The following is a 23,858-nucleotide window of genomic DNA, read 5'->3' on the forward strand; positions in this document are numbered from 1 at the left end:
AAGCCCGCGCACAGAAACGAAGACCCAACACAGCAAAAAATAAATTAATTAACTAATAAACTCCTACCCCCAACATCTTCTTTAAAAAAAAGAGTAGGTGCTCACATTCAGTAATCCAAGGGCGGGCTCACTCAGGGTTGAAATGCAGCCTGCTCAGGGTTAGAAATCCTGAGAGCAGAAATCAGAGCAGAACCCTGAGAGAGCCATATAACGAGCTTGACATGTCTTGTTAATTCCCCAAGCAGCAGCGAAAGCTCCCGGGAGGATGGGGTTTACATCGTTTAGAGCCAGACTGAGCAAACAACAGTGTGATTAAGTTACATGCATTAGTTGGCTCCATAATCAGAATAGAAATGTATGTGTTAATTTGGGATGGAAAGTTTTCAACAAAGCAGCGGCCGCTTGCGCAGACTCGTGGGAGAGGAAATGGGGAGTCAGGAGCGGTACCGGCTCTGGAATTTGAGGCGCCCAGTGCAGAAGGAAGCTGTGGCCCCTTGTTTGAAAATTAAGAACTTCAAGACAGCCACAGCAGACATTGAACCAAGTGCAAGGTCCTTCTGAGCGTGGGTGGGGTACTGTAGGGCTGCAGAGGTCCGGAGCCCTGGAAGCCACAGGAGAAGGGAGGTTATGAGCCGGGGCTAGAGGGTTCTGCGTGCACCGAATGGCACTGCCTAGAAGGCCAGAGATGAAAGTTGTTCAGCGTATATTTCTGGAGTCACTCGGATGCCCTGACTCGGATCCAAGCCGCAGGGATTCTGCAGGGAGCAAGCAAGAGATGCCAGGAGTGTGGGTGTTTCTGCAGACTCTGGCATGAGACCGTCAGCCCAGAGAGCTTCAACCTAAGCTTGTTCCTTTCCTATCTGTAAATGGGCTGAATGATAAAACGCCCACCTCTGCTGTGAGGACTAAACACATTACCAGCTATCATGTGCAAGTGTGTGGACACATCAAGGGCTTTAATGAATGTCGGCAAAGAAGACAGGCAGGTACACAGCCATGATGCCTGATGGGGAGACATGGGAGCACACAGGAGGGAGCCGGAGGATGGAGTTGGGGAAGGCCGCTCTTCCGGGCATTCCGTCTGCCTGGATCCTGGCCTGTTCCCTTTGGATGGATACTGAGACTTGGGGGTCTGACACCACAAGCTATTTCCTCCTCTCACTCCCTCTAGACCAGCCTCTCATTGCCATCCTGGGGATCCAGGGGTGTTCTGGTGCTGACCAGACCTGGCCTCTGTGTCCACAGAGGCCTCCTCTCCTGATTCATCCTTCAAGGTCCTAAACTTATGCTCTTTTCTAGTCGTACACTTGCCGGGTTCTCTGTGATCTCCCGGATAGAGTTTTCTTCCTTATCCTAATATCCACAGTCCTCACCCATCTGACCACACCTGCCTTGCCGGCCATGCCCCCTCCTATCACTACATTATGCAGAATCAGCTTCTCACCCTCACTTCATCAGCTTCAATCATTTTCTTCACCTGAGAGCCTCCCTCACCTGTGTTTGCAGTCAAATTCAATTCCGCATAAGTGGACTGAGTGCCTCTCCTACGTGCCTTCGGTAACAGTACAGCTGATCCTCATTATTCACAGATTCTGTATTTGCCAATTCGCCTACCCACCTATTTGTAACCCTCAACTCGGTATTCCTGGTGCTTTCACTACTATTCACAGTCACATGCAGAGCAGGAAGGCAAAAATTTGAGTCGCCTGACGTGCACGTTCCCAGCTGAGATCCAGCAAGGTGACACTGCCTTCTTGTTTCAGTTCTCAGACTGTAAACAAGCATCCTTTCTGCATCTATTTAATGCCACTTCTGTGCATGTTGGTATGTTGGTGTTTTTTTGTTTGTTTGTTTGTTTTTTCGGTACGCGGGCCTCTCACTGTTGCAGCCTCTCTCGTTGCGGAGCACAGGCTCCGGACACGCAGGCTCAGCGGCCATGGCTCACGAGCCCAGCCGCTCCGCGGCATGTGGGATCTTCCCGGACCGGGGCACGAACCTGCGTCCCCCGCATCGGCAGGCGGACTCTCAACCACTGCGCCACCAGGGAAGCCCCGCATGTTGGTGCTTTTTGTCGATGATTTCACTGTTGAAGTGCTCCTAAGTGTTGAGCTCAAGGTCTATCTAGTGTTCCTATGGGCAAGAAGAATGTGATGTGCCCTAAGGAGGAGATACGTGTGTGTATCACACATATGATGGGCGTCCTTCAGGCATGCGTTACGGTGCTACTGACCCTGAGTTCAGTGTTAATGAATCTACACTATGGTACATCCAGAAAAAGGAAGAGGAAATTCAGCAAAATGTATGTAAGGCCGCTCCATTGTTTTGACCAGAGGCTCCAAGGGGCCCAACCCTGTATTTCCCCTGGGAGCAGTGGTTCCGTAGTAACTAATTCAGTGTCTGTGGAGACGTTGTAGAACATAACTACCACGAGTAAAGGGAGTCAACCTTGCTGCCGCCGCCCTCCCCTGAAAAAATGTTACATTTCTACTAAGCATCAGACATCATTCAAACCCCTCTGGTACTCTGTAGCTTCCTGCTTGATTCAGACCAGTGCTTCCTCTGTCCTGTGAGCTGATTTTGCATCAGTGTCTGTGCATTTTATTTAATACTCACTCAAACTCTGCCTTCCGATGCCCCATCGTTATTTTTAACTCTCCAGGTATGGCCCCCAGGTGGACAGTAAGTCCCTTTAGGGCAAAAAACCATGGACCTTCACGCTGTCCTTCCCGAGGAGGTGGACACTGAAGATGTGCTGATGTCAAAGGTGGAAAAATTGTTAGAGTGGAATGTGCTTGCAGAGAGATGCTAGACACAGTGGGAAATAATACAACAGAGCCTTTAGCTGCAAGAAAAACCTCAGAGCACCTGCCCCCCACCAGGGGTGTGTGAGAATCAGAGATGTTTGTAAAAGCACAAAGTAAACTTTGAACGTGCCATGTGAGTGTTCTTTGCTGTTGACATCTGTGGGTGGCCATAGGAAGGGATCACTGAGAGTGGGGGCTGCCTGGGATCTCCAGGCCAACAGGGCACTCGTGGGACCTGGGAGGCTGACTCGGCGCTTTTCCAGCCAGGATCCCACCAGATACTTAGCAAACCCGTCTGGTATCTCGTGCTGCTGAGGGGAGAAAGTGAAATTTCAGATGGCCCTGAGTTTGACGTCCTCAGGCTGCTGCCTGCCGGAACTGCTGCCTTCCCTCTGGTGGGAGCCATGTATTTCCTGTCCACCTTCACGTGGCCTGGAGTGGTCACAGGTAGGGGCTCGGCTGCCCAGTCCCTGCAGGGATTCTTGGGAGCCTGTAGGCTGCTGTGGTGAGCGACACATACGCCTGTGTTTCTTCTTCTATTCATTTGAAAGAGGTCAATTTTTCTTCTTGTTGTTTGATTTCCGCATAATTAGATTTGCAAGGTTTTTCTCTGTGTTTTGTCACAATCTACTATCCTGATCTTTCCCTTTCTGCTTTGGGGTGCCCTCTGCCCGTGGTATTTCCCTCTACTGGTTCTCTTGGATCCTTTCACATTCTGTCATGTGCTGTCTCTCGTTATGGATCTTTGTGAACGATATTAAACGCCTTCGGGTCTTTAATCATTCCTTGAGGACAGAGACCGGGTCTGGTACAATACCAAGAAAGTCATAGATTTATGACTGTTATCTATTGAACGGATGGAGTCATTTAATGAAAACCTTAACAAAGGTTAAGGTTCTACACCTGGGTCCCTGGGGCAATAAGGAAATGGATGGACTAAGTCATGCTCTCCCCTGTCCCAGGTGTCTGTGCGGCAGGGAAGCCTCAGCTTAGCTCTTTTCTACCCTGTGGTGAGGGGAGAGGCTGCTTGTGGCATGAGAGAGGTGGGAGGGACACAAGGAAGTCCCTGCCGAGTCTAGAAGACCCTCGAGGGCACTGGGGGATCCTTTTCATCGTGAATCTTTAGGAAAAAGAGACATCCGTCTGCCTGGAATTGTTGCCTGGAAACAGGGACCTGCCTGGGAAAGGACAGCTGTTCCCAGGCAGCCGTGGCTGGGTCCCGTGGCCTGAGCTATTGTGGCAGGAGAAGTTGGGAGGTCCTGCGTCCCAGAGCAGTGAGCAGGTGTCCTAGTTGACTTAAATGTCATAACACGCACTGGCTCAGAGAATGTTCTAGGACACTTGACAACACGTGGGCTACTGAGGGTTTGATTCTTGTCAGCGGCCTCCCTTTGTGCAGTGGCTTACCGGGCCAAGCCACTTGGGCACGGTGCTGCCAGGCTAATCTCACTAACATACCTTGATCGTATCACTCAGAAACCCTCAGTGACTTCACACTGACGAAGGGATGAAATCATAGCTCCTTTCATCTTACTCTGAAATCCGGGCCTCCCTTTGATGCTCCCTCTGGTGTCCTCAGGACAGTGGATATGGCCAGTGATGGAATGCTGAGTAGTGTTGGCTTGATTTGATCTGTGATCACTTCTGGAGAATGGCCAGACTCTAGAATGTTCCGTCTGTCAGCGGGCTCTCCATCCTAAGGTAGAAAGCACAGTCCAGCACGGTCAGGGTTTCACTGTGCCATGTTGCTTTGCTTATAATCAGGTGTGGGTGTTAGGAAGAATTCAGGGAACATTGTGCACTAAGCAGACAGTGTGAAGTTAGGGCAGATGGTGGGGAACGGCAGTTTTTTTTTTTTTAATATTTTAAAATATTTATTTATCAAACAACCCATACGTTGTTAGTATAGACATCGTGCAAGGTTAAAACATATTCAAACATCAAGATCCACATTCGGGGCTTCCCTGGTGGCGCAGTGGTCGATAGTCCGCCTGCCGATGCAGGGGACGCGGGTCCGTGTCCCGGTCCGGGAGGGTCCCACATGCCGCGGAGTGGCTAGGCCCATGAGCCATGGCCACTGAGCCTGCGCGTCCGGAGCCTGTGCTCCGCAACGGGAGAGGCCATGGCAATGAGAGGCCCGGGTAAGTTCTAGAGGCTGGAAGTCTGGGGTCAAGGTGCCAGCGTGGTTGGGCTCTGGTGAGAGCTCTCTTCTTGGCTTGCAGATGGTTGCTTTCTTGTTGTGTCCTCACATAGCAGAGAGAGAGAGAGAGAGAGAGAGAAAGAGAGACGGCAGTTTTGTTGGAGGTTGAAGTTCAGGTTTGTTTTTTCTGGGTCCCTGCCGCTCCCGCCTCTTCATATCTCCCAGGTGCATCATTTCTTTCCTTTGCCAACAGGCCTAATGAAGCCCGGCGCCCCCCTTCCCATCAGCCTGCAGCAAAGCTGAGCGGGAAGGTTCTGGGCAGCGCTGGGCTCTGCTCCTGGAGAGGGCGGGAGGCAAGCCCCTGGCACCATTGCTGACATGGGGTTTGCCCGACACATGCTACTTCTTTTCAACCTGGCTGTCAGGTTTTTTTCTCTTCAGGAATGTGTACTTTCAGAGTGAGTTCAAGGGCAAGGTGAGTTCAGTTCCAGGAGTGAGAAATCTGAGTGGCCCATTGTAGTGACTTGGAAAGAGGAGTACGACATGAGAAGTCCGATATTCTTTGACATTTATTTTGTTCCTAGATATTGGCATGGATCACATCCTGCCTTATGTCATAGTTGACTTACATCTTGTATGAGAGCATCAGCTCTTTTAGAGAAGGGATTATCTGTCATCCATCTTTGATTCCACCATAGGCATAAGAGGTGTTTCTATGTGTCGTGGAAGAAGCTCTATGATCTGAGATAGCCAGGCTCAGCTCCTTAATAAGGGAGCCAGGGAACAACTAGGAACCAGGAATTACTAAGGATGAAAATATATTGGCTCAATATCCAAAGAATATTATCCCTGTTACACCCATGTGCTTTAGTATTTCTGTTCTAAATCCTTAAGGCCTAAGTTCTTGAGTCATTTTGCTACTTCCCCTTCCTATGTGACTAGACTCAGGCCATTCTGGATCTTTCATGCTCCAGAGAGGTGGTTCTTAACCCTGACTCCATAATAGACTCATCTGGGAACCACTCCTAAACACCCTGATGCCCAGTGAACTGAGACTCCCTGGGTAGGATCCGAGCGTCAGTAGCTGTCAGACTCCCAGGTGATTCCAGCATGTGGCCAAGGCTGAGCACGAGCTATTAGAGAGAGGGGAATCTGTTTTATTAAATCATTTTATCTCCAGGGCCTCCTAGAGTGCTTGGCACAGAGTGAGTATTCAGCAGATGTCAGTGCCTCCTGTCACCATCTCCTCATGGATGTCACGTAACTGCAAACAGCGGGATTCTAAGACCAAGCTCATCCCTCTTCCGGGGCTTCCCCGTCTCAGTACTTGCATCCCTGTCTGTCTAGCAGTACAAGCCAGAAGCTTGGGGGTCATCTCCGATGCCCCTCTCTCTCCTTCCGCCACATCCCATCCTTCACTATGTTTGAGGATTTTACACACTAAATCTATCTCACAGCTGTGCATTTGTTTCCATCCTCACCGGCACATCCTCATCCACGGTCCTAGCATCGATGCCCTGAACTACCTCAGAAGCTCCCTAGCCAGCTTCCTGAGTGCAGCCCAGCCCCACCCATCCACTCTCCACACCACAGTCAGAATCATCTTTACAAAATGCAAATATGATCTTGTGGCCTGTTGATTAAAGCCCTTCAGTGACTTCCCACTGCTGTTGGGGACCAAACTCTTTAATCCGGTTAACAAGGCCCTGTAGTCTGGTCCTCAGGTCCCGGTGGTCTTGTCCTCATGTCTCCGTGGTCTGGTCCTCAGGTCCCGGTGGTCTGGTCCACTAGACCCCAGGGTCTGACCTACTTTCTCAGTCTCAGTTCACTCCACTCTCTGCCACAGCTTTGCACTCCAGCCACTCTTGCTTTCTTTCACTTCCTTGAATCCCCCGCTCCCTCCAGCCTTGGGGCCTTTGCACATGCATTTACGGGACCGCTTTCCCCATCTTCCTCTCCCTCCTTGCCTTGTTAATTGCCCCTGATCCTTCAGTTCTCAGCTTAAGAACCCTTATATGGGCTTCCCTGGTGGCGCAGTGGTTGAGAGTCTACCTGCCGATGCAGGGAACACAGGTTCGTGCCCCGGTCCGGGAAGATCCCACATGCCGCGGAGCGGCTGGGCCCGTGAGCCATGGCCGCTGAGCCTGCGCGTCCGGAGCCTGTGCTCCACAATGGGAGAGGCCACAGCAGTGAGAGGCCCGCGTACCGCAAAAAAAAAAAAAAAAAATTTAACCCTTATCTCAGTGAAGCCTTCTCAGGCCCCAGCCTGAAACTTCTTTGTCCTGTGGTCTTGTGGCCTCAGGCTCGCTTCTCCATACGTGGTTACCTTATTTGTAGCTCACCTTCCATCTGGGTGATTTTTTGACCCGTGTCTCTCTGCCCTGCCTGACTGCAGCCCCACGAGGGGCAGGGCTGTGTCTGATTTCGCTCATTCTACCCCCAGTGCCGAGCAAAGGGCAGAACCCCTAGAACGTGCTCAGGAAACCCTTGCTGACTGAATGCCTGGACACTCTTGCAGAGCAGCCCTGGGCATCTTTGGTCCCAGAGCTCCATGCCCAGGAGTAGCTGCTGGCTTCTCTTGTCTCCTCTTCTCTTAGGCAGGGGCTGCCTCTCCTGCCTGAGACCCTGTGCTGGTTCCTAACCGCACAGTCATAGGAAAGATTCCACATGACGTGTCTGCTTTGCCCTATTTTCAGCGACCTCCTAAAGATCAATGAATATCCATGCCCATCAATTGCTTTTCTATGGGAATCTTTTGATAGTTCTTAACCTTCTTAGAACTTTCCCAAATCTTAATTTTTAGGGCTTAAGGTGTATCTTCTGTCCTGCCCTTTGGCTCACAAGGTATTTCAGGAGTTGCTCTTTTTAGTTTTGCATCCCGTTGCACAGTGTCTTATGTCATCCAGGTGCTTTCACATATTAGTGTTTGTGGCCTCACAGTGATGCTCGGGGGGCTGGGTGGGGCGCGTGAGAGGATCTCTGTTTATAAATGAGAACACGAGGTCCAGGACCGCAGCCTCCCAATTCCCATCACAGCCTTCTGTTTGCCTTTAATCCACTGCACACCCTCCCCTCACTAGAAACTAAACCCTGCATCCAAACATTTGTTTCTCTGAATCTCCCCACAACAATGGATAGAACATTAGACTCCTGATTACCTGGTTTTGTGACCTTTTAAAACATTTCCCATCTCTGGACCTCACTTTACTGATTTTGAAAAATGAGAAGTTTGGATCAGATTATTAAGGATTCTTCAGTAATAATAACAGTGAAAATTAGAGTAATAATAATATTAGCTAATATTTATCAGGCCCTTACCATGTGTCCAGTACTAAGTATCTTACACTGTCTAGGAAAAATGCTGTGTTTTTCCTTTTTTCTTTTTCACAACACTTTTGACAGCAGACTGTATGGGGTTTTCTCTGACACTGACCAATTCTGTGACACCAAGTGGGTGTCCTACAATTCAATTCAGTTCTGACACTGTCTACCTGGAGTTGACATCAGATTCTACAGGTGAAGGGCTCAATCCCACAGGACTGCACCCATTTCAGACACCAACTGCAAGTCCAGGTTGTCACCTCTGCTTCTGACCAGCTGGGTATCAATCAGAAGTTCCCTTGACTCTCTACTTAGATTCAATTAATTTGCTAGCAGAGCTCACAGAACCCCAGAAAACGGTTTATGTACTAGGTTTCTGGTCTATTACAAAAGATATTAAAGGATACATAGGGTGAGGTCCAGAAGGTCCTGAACACAGGAGCTTCTGTCCCTGTGGAGTTTGGGGTGTGCCACCTTCCAACACCGGGATGCATTCTTATTCAACAACCTGGAAACTTTTCAAACTCATACTTTTGGGATTTATGGAGGCTTCACCACATAGGCATGATTGATTATTAACTTCTCTTCTAGCCCCTGTCTCTTCTCCAGAGCATGGCAGGTGGAGCTGAAAGTTCCAGGCATAGCAAGGCTTAGTCTTGTTGGTGACCAGCCCCCATCCAGGAGTCCACCAAGAGTCACCTCATTAGAACAAAAGATGCTCTTATAACTCAAGAAATCCTGAGGGATATAGGAGCTCTGTGTCAGGAACCAGGATCAAAGACCAAATATTAGCAGGAACCAGGTTCAGAGACCTATATATATATGTATATATATATATATTTTTCTATTATATATATTATTTATATATATATAATTAATATATATTATTTCACATACATGTATAGCTCAGTTTTAAATTCTTTAATACCCTCTACAAGCAACCAAGTAGGGATTTCTGTGGCTCAGTTTTACAGACGTTGAAACTCAGAATTAAAGCAACTCACTCAAAGCCACAGAGCCAGGAAATGACAGAGCTATGTGAACCCAGGATCACTGGCTCCAAAGCCCCCATTCTTCACCAGCTAAAGTAGAAGGCAGAGACCAGGCTTTGGGGTCAAACAGATCTGGTTTGAGGACTGACTCTGCCACTTACCAGCTGTGTGATCCCAGCCAGGGTACTTCTGTACATCTGTTTTCCCATATGTAAAATGGGAATAATACCTGTAGCAGGTGTATCAGGTTGCTTGGGCTGCTATAACAAAATACTACAGACATTTATTTTCTCACCATTCTGGAAGCTAGAAGTCCAAGATCAAGGGGTTGGCAGCTTTGATTTCTCCTGAGGCCTCTCCCCTTGGCTTGCAGGTGGCACTTCTCACTGTGTCCTCACATGGTCTTCCCTCTGTGCTCATGCATGTCTGTGTCCTAATCTCCTCTTCTAATAAGGACATCAGTCATATTGGATTAGGACCTACCCATATGATTTCATTTTATTTTAATCACCTCTTTAAAGGTCCTGTCTCCAGATACAGTCATATTCTGCTATCCTGGGGGTTAAGTCTTCAACATATGAATTTAGGAGGGTATGCAATCCAACCCATAACAAGAGAGTTTTGTGCACCTTCAAGGACATCATGTTGGACAGAGTGCCTGACACACGTAGGCACTCGGTTTATGCAGGGTCCTTCCCCTCTTCTCTCACTGCCAGTTCTGACTGCACACATCCATTCCTTTTTTTTCCTGGGTAATGATGAGACATGATGTTCTGTTGGCAGCATGCGAGTGAGCATGGGGTGGAATCTGTCTGTTTGGCAGCTATTTCTAGGGTGGAAGAAAACCTCTCCCTCCTTTTTAGATTGTTTAAGGCAGGATTTACAGCCCTAGAATTAACACCAGAAGCCTTGAAGTCTTAGAAAAATGTTATGATAAAACACAAGCCTTCAAACTTGCATGACCTCCTTCATCCAGGGATGGTTGCTTACCTTTCACATGTGAATTTCTCCTTTTCCTCCAGTAAGGCAGCACCTCCCTCCTCTTGCAGCTGAATAGCTGAGGCATTAACGCTTTGCACACAAATGGCAACAGGCATCTTGGAGCTGCCCACCGCTGTACCCTGGTGGTTCCTGTGTTTGCTTCCGGCCTCCTCTCCCTCCTGAGAGCCCACCTTTCCGAAATCACAGAATGTTGGAGGTGAGCTGCCCGAGAGGAGCCAGGAGAGTGGAAACATTAATTTAGTGCTGCTGACTTAATGAAGATGCTCTAGCATGGTGAGGTGGACTTGAAAAGAGATGTGGGAGCCTTTAGAGAAAGACCAGATTCTTCCCTGGAAGGAAGAACCGAGAAGCAGCAGCAACAGTATCGTAAAAAATAGCAGCCACTGTTGACGGACTGAGAGCCCGTTACATGCCAAGCACCAAGCAAAACTGCTTAGGTGAATTATCTCTGCCCTCAGAGTAGGTTCAATGATCCCCTTTCTTCAGACAAGGGACTGAGGCTTGGGGAGACCAAACAACACATCTGAGGTGTCCCAGCTCTTAAAGAGCAGAGCCAGGATCCAAATCCAGGCCTGCTTATCTGCAAGAGCTCAGCAGAGGAGGAAACCTGCTCAGGGACTCCCCAGGGCACAAGCTGGGAAGGTCACGTAGATGACCAGATGGATGGAGCAGAACAGCTGCCTCCTAAGTCAGAAGGGAGTACCTGGTGCCCAGAGCTGAAATGACCTTGTCCCTTCAGATATCCAGGGGATGGCGGAAAACACAGCTCAGCCTCCGCCTGTGGGGAGAGTAAGAAGCAAGCGATCTTGAAGAAACTAAAGTAATTCCTTCAGGACTGGTGCCAAGTTTGATGACTGGAAATGGGAGTAAACCTGGAAAGCAGAAGTTCTTACACTTGAGCCAAATTATCTAAATTCTAAAATAGCAGTTTGTTCTCTGCCTTTTCTGTGTGTACAGTCATCCCTTGGTATCCTCAGGGGATTGGTTCCAAGACCCCAGCGGATACAAAATTCACAGATGCTCAAGTCCCGTAGTTGGTCCTTGGTATCTGTGGATGCAGAACCTATGTATATGAAGGGGCAACTGCAGTTTGCACCCTGAAAAAGCTCTATTCTCTAGTTGTTGATTTGAGTGGGCTCGGAGAGCTTGGTATTTTATTAAGAGAGGTTGGGAAGAAATGGAGAAAAGCTGTAGCCTCAATGTCAAACCACTTTTGCTTTATTAATTTTTTTCTGGTTGTAAAATTATGGTTATTGCAGGAAATTAGAGAGAAAAACACAGGAAATTATAAAGGAAAAAAATTTCTGTAATCTACCACTTGCAGATAACCATCAAAAATTTTAAAGACTACCAAAAAAAAATTTTAAAGACTATCTTTTTTCCAGTCTCTTTTCTATACAATTTTAAAACAATGAAAAAAGAGATCATACTTTGCATCATTTAGTAAACTTTTATCACTTAGGGCTATATCATGCACATTTTCTAATATCTTTACATGTTCTTTTTGAACAGACGTTTTTCTCCCCTAGTGGGTGATATACCATAATCTAATTAGTCCTTCTTTGTTGGTCGAGAGTTTCCTTCCTCTATTTGCTCACCTGGTAGGTGACCATTAGGGACCTCCCAATAGCAGAACAAGGTGGGAGGTCTATGCTATTTATATACAGTTCACTCTGTTAATAATTATCTCTAATATCAGCTAACAGAGGTCTGAACTAGTGTCGGTATTTATGGCCACCTCACATTTTTTGTCCTCCTAATAGAAACAGTTCAAATGTGTCACAAACCTTTTATTCTGGAAGTGAATATCAGAGAAAGATGATTCATCTTGGGAAGTGTGGGCATAGCCCAATGTTCTTTATATACATCACACACACACACGTGATCTTTATATATACACATATATAAAGGAAAAGACCACCATGTTGGGAATAGAAAAGTTCCTATGACAATGAGATGTGAGATGTTTTGAAGGAGACTGACAATGACACATACTACAAAATGGGCTTTTTATCCTCTTTGGGTGCACATCAGCAGTGTGGCCATTCAGAAGCCATGCTGTGCCACCTGGGGTGTTGCACCAAGGAAATCCGGGTATTTACCTCAATCTCAAATGATTCTTGTTCCCAGGACATTTCCCTCTTTGCTTACAAAAAAGTCATATGAATGACCTTGCCTTAGGAATAGGACTTGTGACTGCTTTCAACTCTTCCATTGGCCTTCACACACACACACACACACACACACACACACACACACACACACACACACACACTTACATAACACCTACGTATTAGTGGCTGAGCAACCAGGGGAGGAGAAAAGGGGACAACTTACAGACCTATAGATGGAGCAGCCTTCTATGAATGTATCTAAAAAAAGAAGGAAAAGGCAAATGTCAGCAAACAAAAATTATTTGCAAATTTACAAATCAGTATTTTTTTTGTTTTACTTTGTTATTGCCCAAGATTATTATTTGTCAATTTCAGGAGAATCATCTGAGCTGCAATCTGAAAAAAATGTTGCTTGAGTGAGAAATCCAGTTGGTGACACAAAATCAGGCTCCATTCTTTTTCTTTTCACTAGTTTACTGAAGACCCTGGAGGAGCCACTTTCCAAAAAATAATCTCTCTCAAGCGTTCCCTCTCTGAAACATGGAACATAAAAAGCGGCCTGGACATGCTGTCAGGAGAAGTTGGTTCTAATCTCACCCTGTCACTAAATCCCTCTGTGGGGTTTGGGCAAGTCTTTCTTGCCCCTGATTTCCTCATCCGTAAAAAAAGAAGTTCATATAGATTGTAACTTTTGTGTTTGAAGGTGCTTTGGTATTGCATAGATGTTTGATTTGAACTTTTTTAAAATGTAGTTTTAATTTCTTTTAAGATATAGTTTTAATTTCTTTTGAGAATCATAGGGACTTCCCTGGTGGCACAGTGGATAAGACTCCGTGCTCCCAATGCAGGGGGCCCGGGTTTGATCCCTGGTCGGGGAACTAGATCCCACATGCATGCCGCAACTAATAGTTCACGTGCCACAACTAAGGAGCCCACATGCCACAACTAAGGAGCCTGCGAGCCACAACTAAGGAGCCCACCTGCTGTAACTAAGACGTGGCACAACCAAATAAATAAATATTTAAAAAAAGAATTATAACTACCAAACCACACTCAAATGTGTTGTTTATAATACAGTCAATGTGTTAATTTGAATTTTAGCCCACCTGAAGGTTTATTCTGCCATCTCTTTTTAACTTAAAAATAATTTGAGGTTGTCAGTGTGAACTGTATTTTTTACAGCTATTACACATTTACTCTAACTTATCTCTATGAATCAGGATTTTTCAATAATATCAATTTAACAAAATTTAGAAATAAAATGGGTATTACATAAGAATCAGGTTCAATGTTCTCACTGATTGTCTTTATAATTAAATGATTAGAATTTATACTACAAACAGAGTAAATTAAATAGCATAGTCCAGAGTCTGTCTTGCAGTAGGTGTTGTTAGCAGTTTTTTAGAATGTTAGCAATTCTCCACTGTATGTATTTGGTTTCCTGTAAGATCTTGTCTTTTGCTTATTTTTCTTAAAGTTCTGCAACATTACCTCTGAGAACCCCTCAGACCTGACATTCTATATAAATTACATTTTTACATGTAAAACAAAATGTACTTGTTGCCCTCCAAACATAATAGTATATACTAATGACATTTAGTGGTTTTAGTGGAAGGCAGGGGATTAAAATAATTAAATGATAACCATTATAAAAGAAGTGTAAGCAATATCCTAATTAATGAATTTGCTAATTATTTTCCCCACTGCTTGGCTGCTATTTGGTTGTCAGCTGAAGTACGTTATTTTATATTTGGGAAGAGGAAATTTACTTGAAGATTGCAAAGACTAGCCTACGAACCAGAGCTAAAGATTTCCACCGCAGGGGATTTTAGGGAATAGGTTTTGGACAATTGCCCAATTGATCATTGTAAATTAAATTACTAAGTACTGACTCCAGATTTGGTTTAGAGAAACTTTGCTGGTATATGCATTTTGTCTTCCTTCCCTTATTTTATAAGTAAAGAATACTCCAAGAAATTGCCTAAGTTTGAGTTGTCAGGACTATCAGGAAATTGTTTTCGGGAGCAACTTTGCCCTTTAATATAAGTTCAGTGAAGCATTAAGTAGAACTCCTTTTTAAGGCTGGTGTCCCTGGACGGAATGGATGCCCCTCGTTTAATTACTATTTTAAGGGGTTAAATGATGCTGGGCATGAGCTCTAATGTAGCATATGTGAACAGAGAATGCCGTAGCCAGGTTCATCATACAGTGTTCAAAGCCCAAACGGTCCTTCTGTGATTAGTACCCTGCAGGAGGTTGTTGGTAATCAATCAGCCTCAGTCTTGAGCCTTCAAAGTGAGACTAGAGGGGCTATTTTGCCATCATCCTCTTGATGGCTCCCTTTTGCCTTGGGAAAGGGGTTTCTGCACCTACTCTCCCTCCTCCAAGTCCCCCTACGTCAGTGGTTCTCAAAGGCTGGTCTTGAGACCAGTAACATCAGCATCACCTGGGAACTTGTTAGAAAAGCAAATTATCCAGTTTCACCCCAGACCTCCTGAATAGGACACTCTGGGAGTGGGACCAGTCACCTGTGTTTGAAAGATCCTTTGAGGTGATTCTGATGCTCGCTCAAATTTAAGCATCGCTGCTCTGGGTCATGGCTCACCCAGGCAGGGTGCCCATACAGGAGTCGGGTCTGGGGACTTCTGTTGATGTCATACCAACTGACCTGAGAGGAAGCTTGGGCTTACACCCTAACTTCATTTGGCTGTGGTTCCAGACAGTCCTCTTCTTGCTTACAAAAAATGATATGGACGGTCTTGCCAAAGGAGCAGGAATGGTGGCTGCTTTCTTTCCTTCCATTGGCCTTAAGGCGTATAGACACACACAGGCACACATGGACACACACGCATCTACCACAGCACTCTACAATCGCTATAGTAGTGAAAGACTAGTTCCTCTCAGCTGTGTGCTACTTGGGAGGCTAGCCATTTTGCAAATCACTCTTCATCTTCTGCTGTGGTCCTCCAACATGGCTGCATGTTGGAATCACCTGGGGATTCCCCGTCCCTGCACTAGAAATTCTGGTTTAATGGTCAGAGTGAAGCCTGGGTATTGATATTTCTTTTCATGTTTATCTTTTTAGAGAAGTTTTAGGTTCACAGCAAAATTGAGAGAAAGGTACAGAGGTTTCCTGTATACCCCTGCCTCCATATATTCACAGCCTCCCTCATTACCAGCATCCTCCACCAGAGTGGTACATTTGTTACAATCGATGCATCTACACTGACACATCATAGTCAGCCAAAGTCAAGACTTTTCATTAAAGCTTACTTTTTTTTTAAACAGCAAATATTTCTTTCTCACAGTTCTGGAGGCTGGGAAGTCCAAGATCAAGGTGCCAGCAGTGTCTGGTGAGGGACTGCTTCCTGGCTTGTAGATGGCTGTCTTCTCAGTGTATCCTCACATGGTGGAGAGCAGAGAGGAAGTAAACTCTCTCGTGTCCCTTTTTATAAGGACACTAATCCCATCATAAGGGTTCCACTTTCCTGACCTAATTACCCCCAAAGACCCACCTCGAAATGCTGTCATATTATCATAGTTTATTCTTGACATTGTACATTCTGTAGGTTTGAACAAACGTATAATGACATGTATCCATCATTATGATATCATACACAGTATTTTCACTGCCCTAAAGATTATCTGTACTCTGCCTATGCATTCCTCCCCCATTTCCCCAACGCCAGGCAACCACTGGTCTTTTTACTGTCTGCATAATTTTTCTTTTTACAGAATGTCACATAGTTGGAATCATACAGTATGTAGCCTTTTCAAATTGGCTTCTTTTACTTAGTAATATGCACTTAAGGGTCCTCCATGTGTTTTCTTGACTTGATACCTCATTTCTTTTTAACGCTGAATAATATTCCATTGTGTGGACCTACCACAGTTTATTCATTCGCCTACTGAAGGACTCTTGGTTGCTTCCAAGTTTTGGCAGCCATGAATAAGCTGCAATAAACATCCGTGTGCAGGTTTTTGTGTGGATATAAGTTTTCAGCTTCTTTGGATGAATACCAAGAGGCATAATTGCTGGATCATATGGTAAGATTATGTTTAGTTTTGTAGAAACTACCAAACTCTCCCAAAGTGGTTGTACCATTTTGCATTCCCACCTGCAATGTATGAGAGTTCCTGTTGCTCCATATCCTCGACAGCATTTGGTGTTGTCAGTGTTCCAGATTTTGGCCATTCGGATTGGTGTATAGTAGCTGCTTTAACTTGCATTTCCAAGATGACATATGATGTGAAACATCTTTTCATATCCTTATTTTCCACCTGTATATCTTCTTTGGTGAGTTGTCCATTAAGGTCTTTGGCCCATTTTTTAATGGGGTTGTTTGTTTTCTTATTGTTGAGTTTTAAGAGTTCTTTGAATATTTTAGATAACAGTCCTTTATCAGATATGTCTTTTGCAAATATTGTTTCCCAGTCTGTGGCCTATCTTCTCATTCTCTTGAAGCATCAGGATTTTAAAAAGCCTCCCAAGTGGTTCTAATATGCTGCTGAGCTTGAAAATCAATCAGTTAAAATGTCAAGGCACCTGATGAAGGTGAGGAGGAGGATGGGATAGGCAGTGAGGGAAAAGCCCAGTCACTGACAAGGGGCACAGCTCTCAAAAGCTGGTTCTCCAGGCAGCTCTCACAACCCTCTCTTCTTTCCGAAAGCAAGACTTGAACTGGGTCCTTCCCAACATTTTGTCCCATGGGACCAAAACAGCTTTCCGTCTTCCCACGTTGTCCTCGTGACCATGAAGTTGACAGTAAGTGGATGACTCCCTGGTCTTTCTCACTTTAATCAATGCAAGCCATGGTTGTTTTTTTTTAAGGTTCAAAAGGGACTCATAATGGAAAGCTACCATCATCTTTCTCATCCTTGACCCCAAACTTTCAAGCATTTCTTTCTTTCGTTGTTTTGTTGTTTAGTTTCATATCTTTAAATAATATACTTTACCTGCTTTGTTGTGTTTTTTTGTTTGTTTTTGCTCATTTTTGTTGTTGTTTAGGAAAAAAAGAACAAGGCAGAGAAAGGAGTAGTTTAAATAGGGAGTGAAAATCTCCTTTTCTGCCCATGAAATAATCTGATAGTATGTTATGTATTTATTTTTTGATGAATCCTTAATTCCTCCGTCACTAGAAAATAAGCATTGTGGTCAGCGTCTCTACTTGATTTTGATAGTAATTATCACTTTTTAAAGAGCTTATATTTATCCTTTAACTTCAAGTCCTTATATTATAGTCACTCTCTTTAACTTCCTTTCTCTTTCCACCAGATTTCAGCAGTAGCTCTCAACTTGGTATGAGACTATATTCCTTTTCCTTCCCTCCTTCTTCCCTTCCACCTTCCAAACTTTTTTTTTTCTACTGTATCTTTTTTTTACATGTCAAAGGTGATGACATTTACATTTTGTGGCCTATTCACCTGTAGATGGATTCTAAAAGTTGAAACCCAGTAAATGTCAGATTCATTTGTAGTATGAAAAAAATGTGAAAAAAAATGTCCCCCCGCCCACAGTAACTCTCATCCCATCCCTGGTTCTGCACTGCAAACAACGGCAATGGCCCCTCAGAATTTGGGGTTTAAGAAGAGGGTGGGAAAGGGAGGGAGGGAGGAACTACTTGCTTTTCTACACACAGCAGTTGTGGTGGTGGGGGAGGGTGTCCAGTGGTTTCACAGGCAAACCTTCACGGAATTTCACAGTTTCAGGAATTACTTCCCGCCTGCCTTTTGGCCTCAACCTGGGGCCTCTCCAGGTGTCGGTGGAGCTGGAGAGCATCCTCCTCCGCTGACCCTGCTCCTCCCCCCCACCCAGTGTGCATTCTGAGCTGAGACTTCCAAATTCTCAACTTTTCAGGAAGGTGTTAAAATCCCTTGTCTTCTGGTCTTTCCCCTTCTGTTCTCTTCGCTTTTATGGGTTTATATTGATTTAAAGATCCCCTTCCTAACCTTTTAATGCCATCTAAGTGGAAAAGGAGACGAATACCTGCTTGGTCCACATCTAGAACAGCATCTGAGTTGCCTCCCGCTCTCTCTGCATCTGCCTCCCAGCAGGACTTGAGTGCAAGAAGATTTGGGGTTTCTGCTTTGGAGAGGAGACCTTGCTTAGATAACTTTTCATTTGGGTGGGGGGAAGAGGGACTGGAGGAACAGAATATGATCATGTAAATAATGGCCACATTCGGTTGCCTTGGTAACAGCCTCCCTCTGTAAATAACACCTGGGAGGTTGAGGGAGAAGGGGAGAGCTGATGTCAGCAGGTCTGGCAGGGGGATTGAAGGGGGTGGGAGAAGGGAAGGTAATCACCGGATTGGAACCACTCAGTAGCTAGGATCGGCTTGATGGCTGGGAACAACATCACACCTGTCATTGGTATCTGGAGGGCCCCAAACCTGTTCAGTCATGCAAGCAAAAGACTCAGGAGTTGTTTGAACAGGGAGAACGAGCAGCTGTGCTTTGGGGGGTGGGGCACTACTACACTATCTTCCACCCTTCTGCTCAGAGGGGCTCCTTGACCCTGTCTTCTCCTTTTTCTCCGCAGCCCAGGAAATGAACTCGCTGATGTCAATTTACTATTCCCCTAAGTAGCCAAGGCTATGCCTGACCTTTCCCAACTAGGACATGGGTTTTCATTCCATGGTTAGAGATAAAGCTTAAAATATAGATCCCCGGGAGAGGGAACCTCTTATCTTAGTCTCAGAGAAGTATAGATGGCTGGACTCAAACCCTTCTGTAGGTGCTAACGGTGGGGGGGGCGGGTATGAGTGTTTGAAAAGGCAGTAGACAAGGACACTGCAGAGAAAGAAAAGGATTAGAAATTGACTTTGGAACCATCGGATAGATGTTTCCTGGCCATTTACCTATGATTGGCTGTTCCCTCATCCTCCCACCCACTCCCACCACCACCACCCCCATCCCCTTCTCTAAATTCCCAAGTAGCTGTTCTGAGGGCATCTTGTTCAGAGTTGCAGTGGAGAATATGGGATGGGGTGAGGCTTCGCCGGGGAGAACCATCTAAAGAGGGAAGATGGGGCTAGCAGGAAAGAAAGGTATTTGTGGAGGGAATGGGGTGGCTGGGAAAGAGTGGAGAAAGGGGTGATGGGAGGTGAGGGATCTTTCTGCTGCACATTTAAAGCTATGGGATTAAAGACAAGGGATGAATGCCGACGTGCCATCCAAAATGGCCCTAGAACTGGGCAGAGCAGCACAAGCTCTCGAAGCTGGCAGAGACTAACTAGTTTGCCGTGTTGCGGTTGCAGGCAGGATGGGCTTGTGAGCATCTGTGCAGGATCTTGCTGCTGTATGATTATTAAACACTATATATAGCCATCTGATACTAGCGACGGGAGCTAGTTACCTTTCTTGGGGTTTCCTACAATGAGCCATTAATCTGACTGCTGTCCCTGGTCACAAAAGGAAAGGGAAGCAAGAGAAAGACAGTCCCTTGTCAAGGGGCACGTAGCAAGCTAATGGCAATTTAGTGATGTCACTTTGCACACCAGCTCCGTCGTCTGATTACTGGGACAGCTCTTAGCAGTCAGTGCCCTGGGGCATTTAATTCACTCAGGCAGCATAGCCTAATGGTAAGGGCATGGGACCTGGAGGCAGACTGCTGGGGTTTGAAGCCCTGCTCTGCCACTTCCCAGCTGGGTATGCTTGAGCAAGTTCTTCAGCATTCTGTGCCTCAGTTTTCCTGTTTGTAAGATGGAAGCAATACATCAGTATTGCAGTATCCCAGTATGTTCCTGGGAATATGCTTGTGAAGTTAAATGAGATGGAGTACATTGTTACCAGTTATTATTTAGTGTGGGAAGGTAAATAATAGCTACATGATTATTATTTCAGCAGTCTTTTATGTGACATTTACTTTACACACTGCCTTCATGGCTATTGCTTTTAACAAAAACCCTGTGAGATAAATATGGCAGGTGTTAATATTCTAGTTAACAGATGTGGAAACTGAGGCCCAAGGTCATGTAATCTATGAGTGGCAGAGGTCAGACTTGAACCCAGAGTTCTTTCATAAGCCAGAGGCTCTCCACTGCACCTGACGGTCACCTTCCCCATGGGAGACACTGCCTCCTCCAGGCAGTTTCCGAAAAATTATACGAGGCTCTTCATAAAAATAAATGGGACATTACAAGGGTCGTTCACTCTTGGCTGCTTTTTGAGAGTCAGGTGATGTTGTTCATCCTGTGCACCTGGGGGCACACCTGCAGATGGTCAGTCAGAGTAGGGGGCTGCTGGGAACATGGGATGGAGGGGGGAGCACCTCAGCAAGCCCCACCCCATCCCGATCGGACTGCCTGAGCATAGCCAAGGTGGACCCGAGGGCCATGGGCTTGTGCCGGGACTGTCAGAGCACCTGCGAGGGCCACTCTCCCCAGGGTGTCCAGCCCAGAGCTCCCATCTCTCCACACCTACCAGGGAGCCTCTACTCACTCCTCAAGTCTCCGTTTAAATGTCACTTCTTCAGGGAATCTGCCATTTTTCACCAAAGTAATTGTCTCGTTGTCACCCCTGCTCATAGCATCCTGTACTTTCCCATGATACGTTTATCACAGTTATAATCATATGTACATGCTATTTGTGCCAATATTTGTGTCACATCTGCCTCTCCACCCCCAGACTGTAAGTTCTTTGGGACTAAGGATTTTGTCTGCTTGATTTGCCCTGGGTCCTCCCCACTGCCTGGTACAAAGTGATGCTCAGTAAATATTACATGAAAGTATTAAATATTAAAAATATATGCAAATGCTTTGGAAAGTGGAAAGTTGCTTTGCAAATGTGTTTCCACCTTAATTTTATTGCTATCTGTGGGACTACCACACAATAAAAGAACTATGGCCCACTGCCATATGGCACACTGTCTATGGCAGCTGAAGCTTCCAGAAAAATCGAGCAAGACGGTTCATGGGAAGACTCAGCTATGTGATCTTTCAGCATGGCTGTTGGTGAATGAAGGGAACTAGACAGATGGGCCTGAGGAGGTAGCCTTGGTAAACAACCTGAATTTAGCTTCCCGAGTCTGTCAGTGTGATGATCTGAAAGCTGGGAGGAGAAAAAAAAAATGAACACCTAAGGGAATGGCATGGAGTTTCTCTCTGGGTTTATTTTTGCTTAAGCTGGTCTGTTCCTACCATGCTGGTGATGCCCCGCCTTCGGTGTGAGACCTGAAAGTGAGCAGTTACCAGGAACCTACCAGCAAAATCCCTTCTCTGATCCCAGTTCCTTTTGGTTCCGCCGGACTCTCTGCAACACTCCCACTAAGTCAACTATCTGTTTCCACACCTCCGCTCAGCTCCTATCTGACCTCACTGTCACCCACACCTTGGCGGGTGCTGCCCCAGTGTGGTCTGTAAGCCCGGCCCAGGTTTCAGTGCTCACCATTCAACTACTCCCTTGTTCCTGTCACCATCCCGCTCTTGTCCCAGAGAACCGACCACGCTTCCACCAGCACATCACCCCTCCATGGGATGTGCCTCTATGCGCACTTCCCCTGAGCACCTCCTCTAAACACTTACACTCTCAAGTCCCTGGCTCCATTCCCACCCATCTCTTTATTTGTTCATCAACTTTTTATTGAGCACCTACTGTATGCCAGGAATTGTACAAGGCTGGGGATATAAGGATGAACCAGCCTCTGTGCTTTTGCTCTGTAGGTTGTACCTACAGAGAGGTACAACCCCATGAGATTACTGCCTTAGGTGTAGGCAATGTGCTTCATGATCCTGGAGAAGAGAGAGTTTACTCTGAGGACGGCGGGGCGACATTAGGGTAGGACTGCTTCAGGGACCCAAAGAGGACAGTATCACCAACATACAGGCTGCATGTTCTGGGAAGGTGGAAAGTCAGGAACAATCGCCCCAGTCTGTGTGGCTGCAGCGTGGGGTGCAGTTTACGGAGTGGTTGGACGTGAGGCGGGAAGACAGATCAGATCTGATGCAGGGGCTGTGTGAGAAGCTTGGGCTTTAATCACTGGGCAGTGGGGAGCTATTGCAAACCTTTTGAAAACAGGAGAATGAAATGATCAGTCGTGTTTCTGAGATAATTGGAAGCAGGAAGGAGGATGGATTGGAGAGGTTGCAGGAAGGTGGTAGAGAGACCATTTGGGAGCTGTTGGGACTTCATTCAATCATTCATTCATTCACTCATTCTAAACCCGTTCACGGAGGGAAGCCACAGATGCTACAGTGCTCTCAGCTGCAGGAAAGCAAATGTGAATTGTCTCGCACCCCGCTGCTACAGTGGGGACAAAAGCTAGAGGTGGTACGGTGCAGACTCTGGACATGTCAGCATATCCAGGACCTAAACTAAGGCAGTCTGGCTGAAGAAAAGGGGACAGATGGCAGTATTTCCAAGACAGGGTCCTATCTCCTCCAACATCAGCACCTCAGCTCTGTTCAGTCTGGTCACAGCCCTCACCAGCTTCCCCTGGGAGGTGATCCCATAGGAGACCTTGGCAGGGAGTGGGAACAGAAAGGGCAAGTCCAGGCTCAGAGAACACCCTGAGCACAGGCACAGTTGTCTAAGATTTTTTCCAGGCCTTAGTCCCAGTCATCTTTTCTGGCACTTCAAAAGAAATCAGAGCCAAGCTTTGCTCCTTGGAGCCTGGTGAGCGTGGGGTGGAAGCTGGCACTCCATCCCTTTCTGCAGTTGTGTCAAAGAAAGATGGAACAAATCGCTCCACAGGTCAAAAAGATGACAATCAAAGTCAGTGTCTGGTTTGCTTTTTGCTTTATTTCAAAGAAAAACTCACCTTATAAAACTGAACAAAGGGATGCGGGTGGACTTTGGGTCCCGAACCCTCTACCTCAGTTCCGGTTGGTCAGGACTTTGGCAGGACCCCTTGGCTCCATCCTGATGAGACCTACACTGCACTTCTCTCCAGGCTTCCTGAAGCCTGGCCTCATGAGCACAGGCACTACATCCCAAGACTATCTGCCAGCGCTTGGGATCCTAATTCGCAGTTTTGGCAGTTGAAACAGATTCTAAATTAAAAACAAGTTACATTGTTGCTTGAAAAAAGAAAGCGATTTTTGTCATTGGTAATATAAAGCCTTACTGTAAAAGCAACTGCGGGTCAAAAACATTTGAAAAAACTTTCCAGAAAGTTCCAAAAAGCAAAACTTGAATTTGCTGCACTCCAGCAACTAGTAACATAGCATTTTTATTGTATTAGGGATTATACGTCACCTAGAGATGATTCGAAGTATACAGGAGGATGTGCGTAGGTTATATGCAAATACCATGCCATTTTATATAAGGGACTTGAGCATCCTCAGATTTTGGTATCCACAGGGGTTCCTGGAACCAATCCCCATGGATACGAGGGGAGGACGGTCATCTCTCTCTGTTTACTCCAAGTGAGAGGTGACCAGTGCTGGAGGGGGCAGCTCCTTCCCGCCACCCATTCTTACTATCTGGCCTTACCTTCTCCCTCATGTTCTGGAAGGCAGCTCTATCCACAATGCCCACCCAGTCA

The sequence above is a fragment of the Hyperoodon ampullatus genome (genome assembly GCF_949752795.1).
Source record: "Hyperoodon ampullatus genome assembly, chromosome: 13".
Classification (NCBI taxonomy): domain Eukaryota; kingdom Metazoa; phylum Chordata; class Mammalia; order Artiodactyla; family Ziphiidae; genus Hyperoodon; species Hyperoodon ampullatus.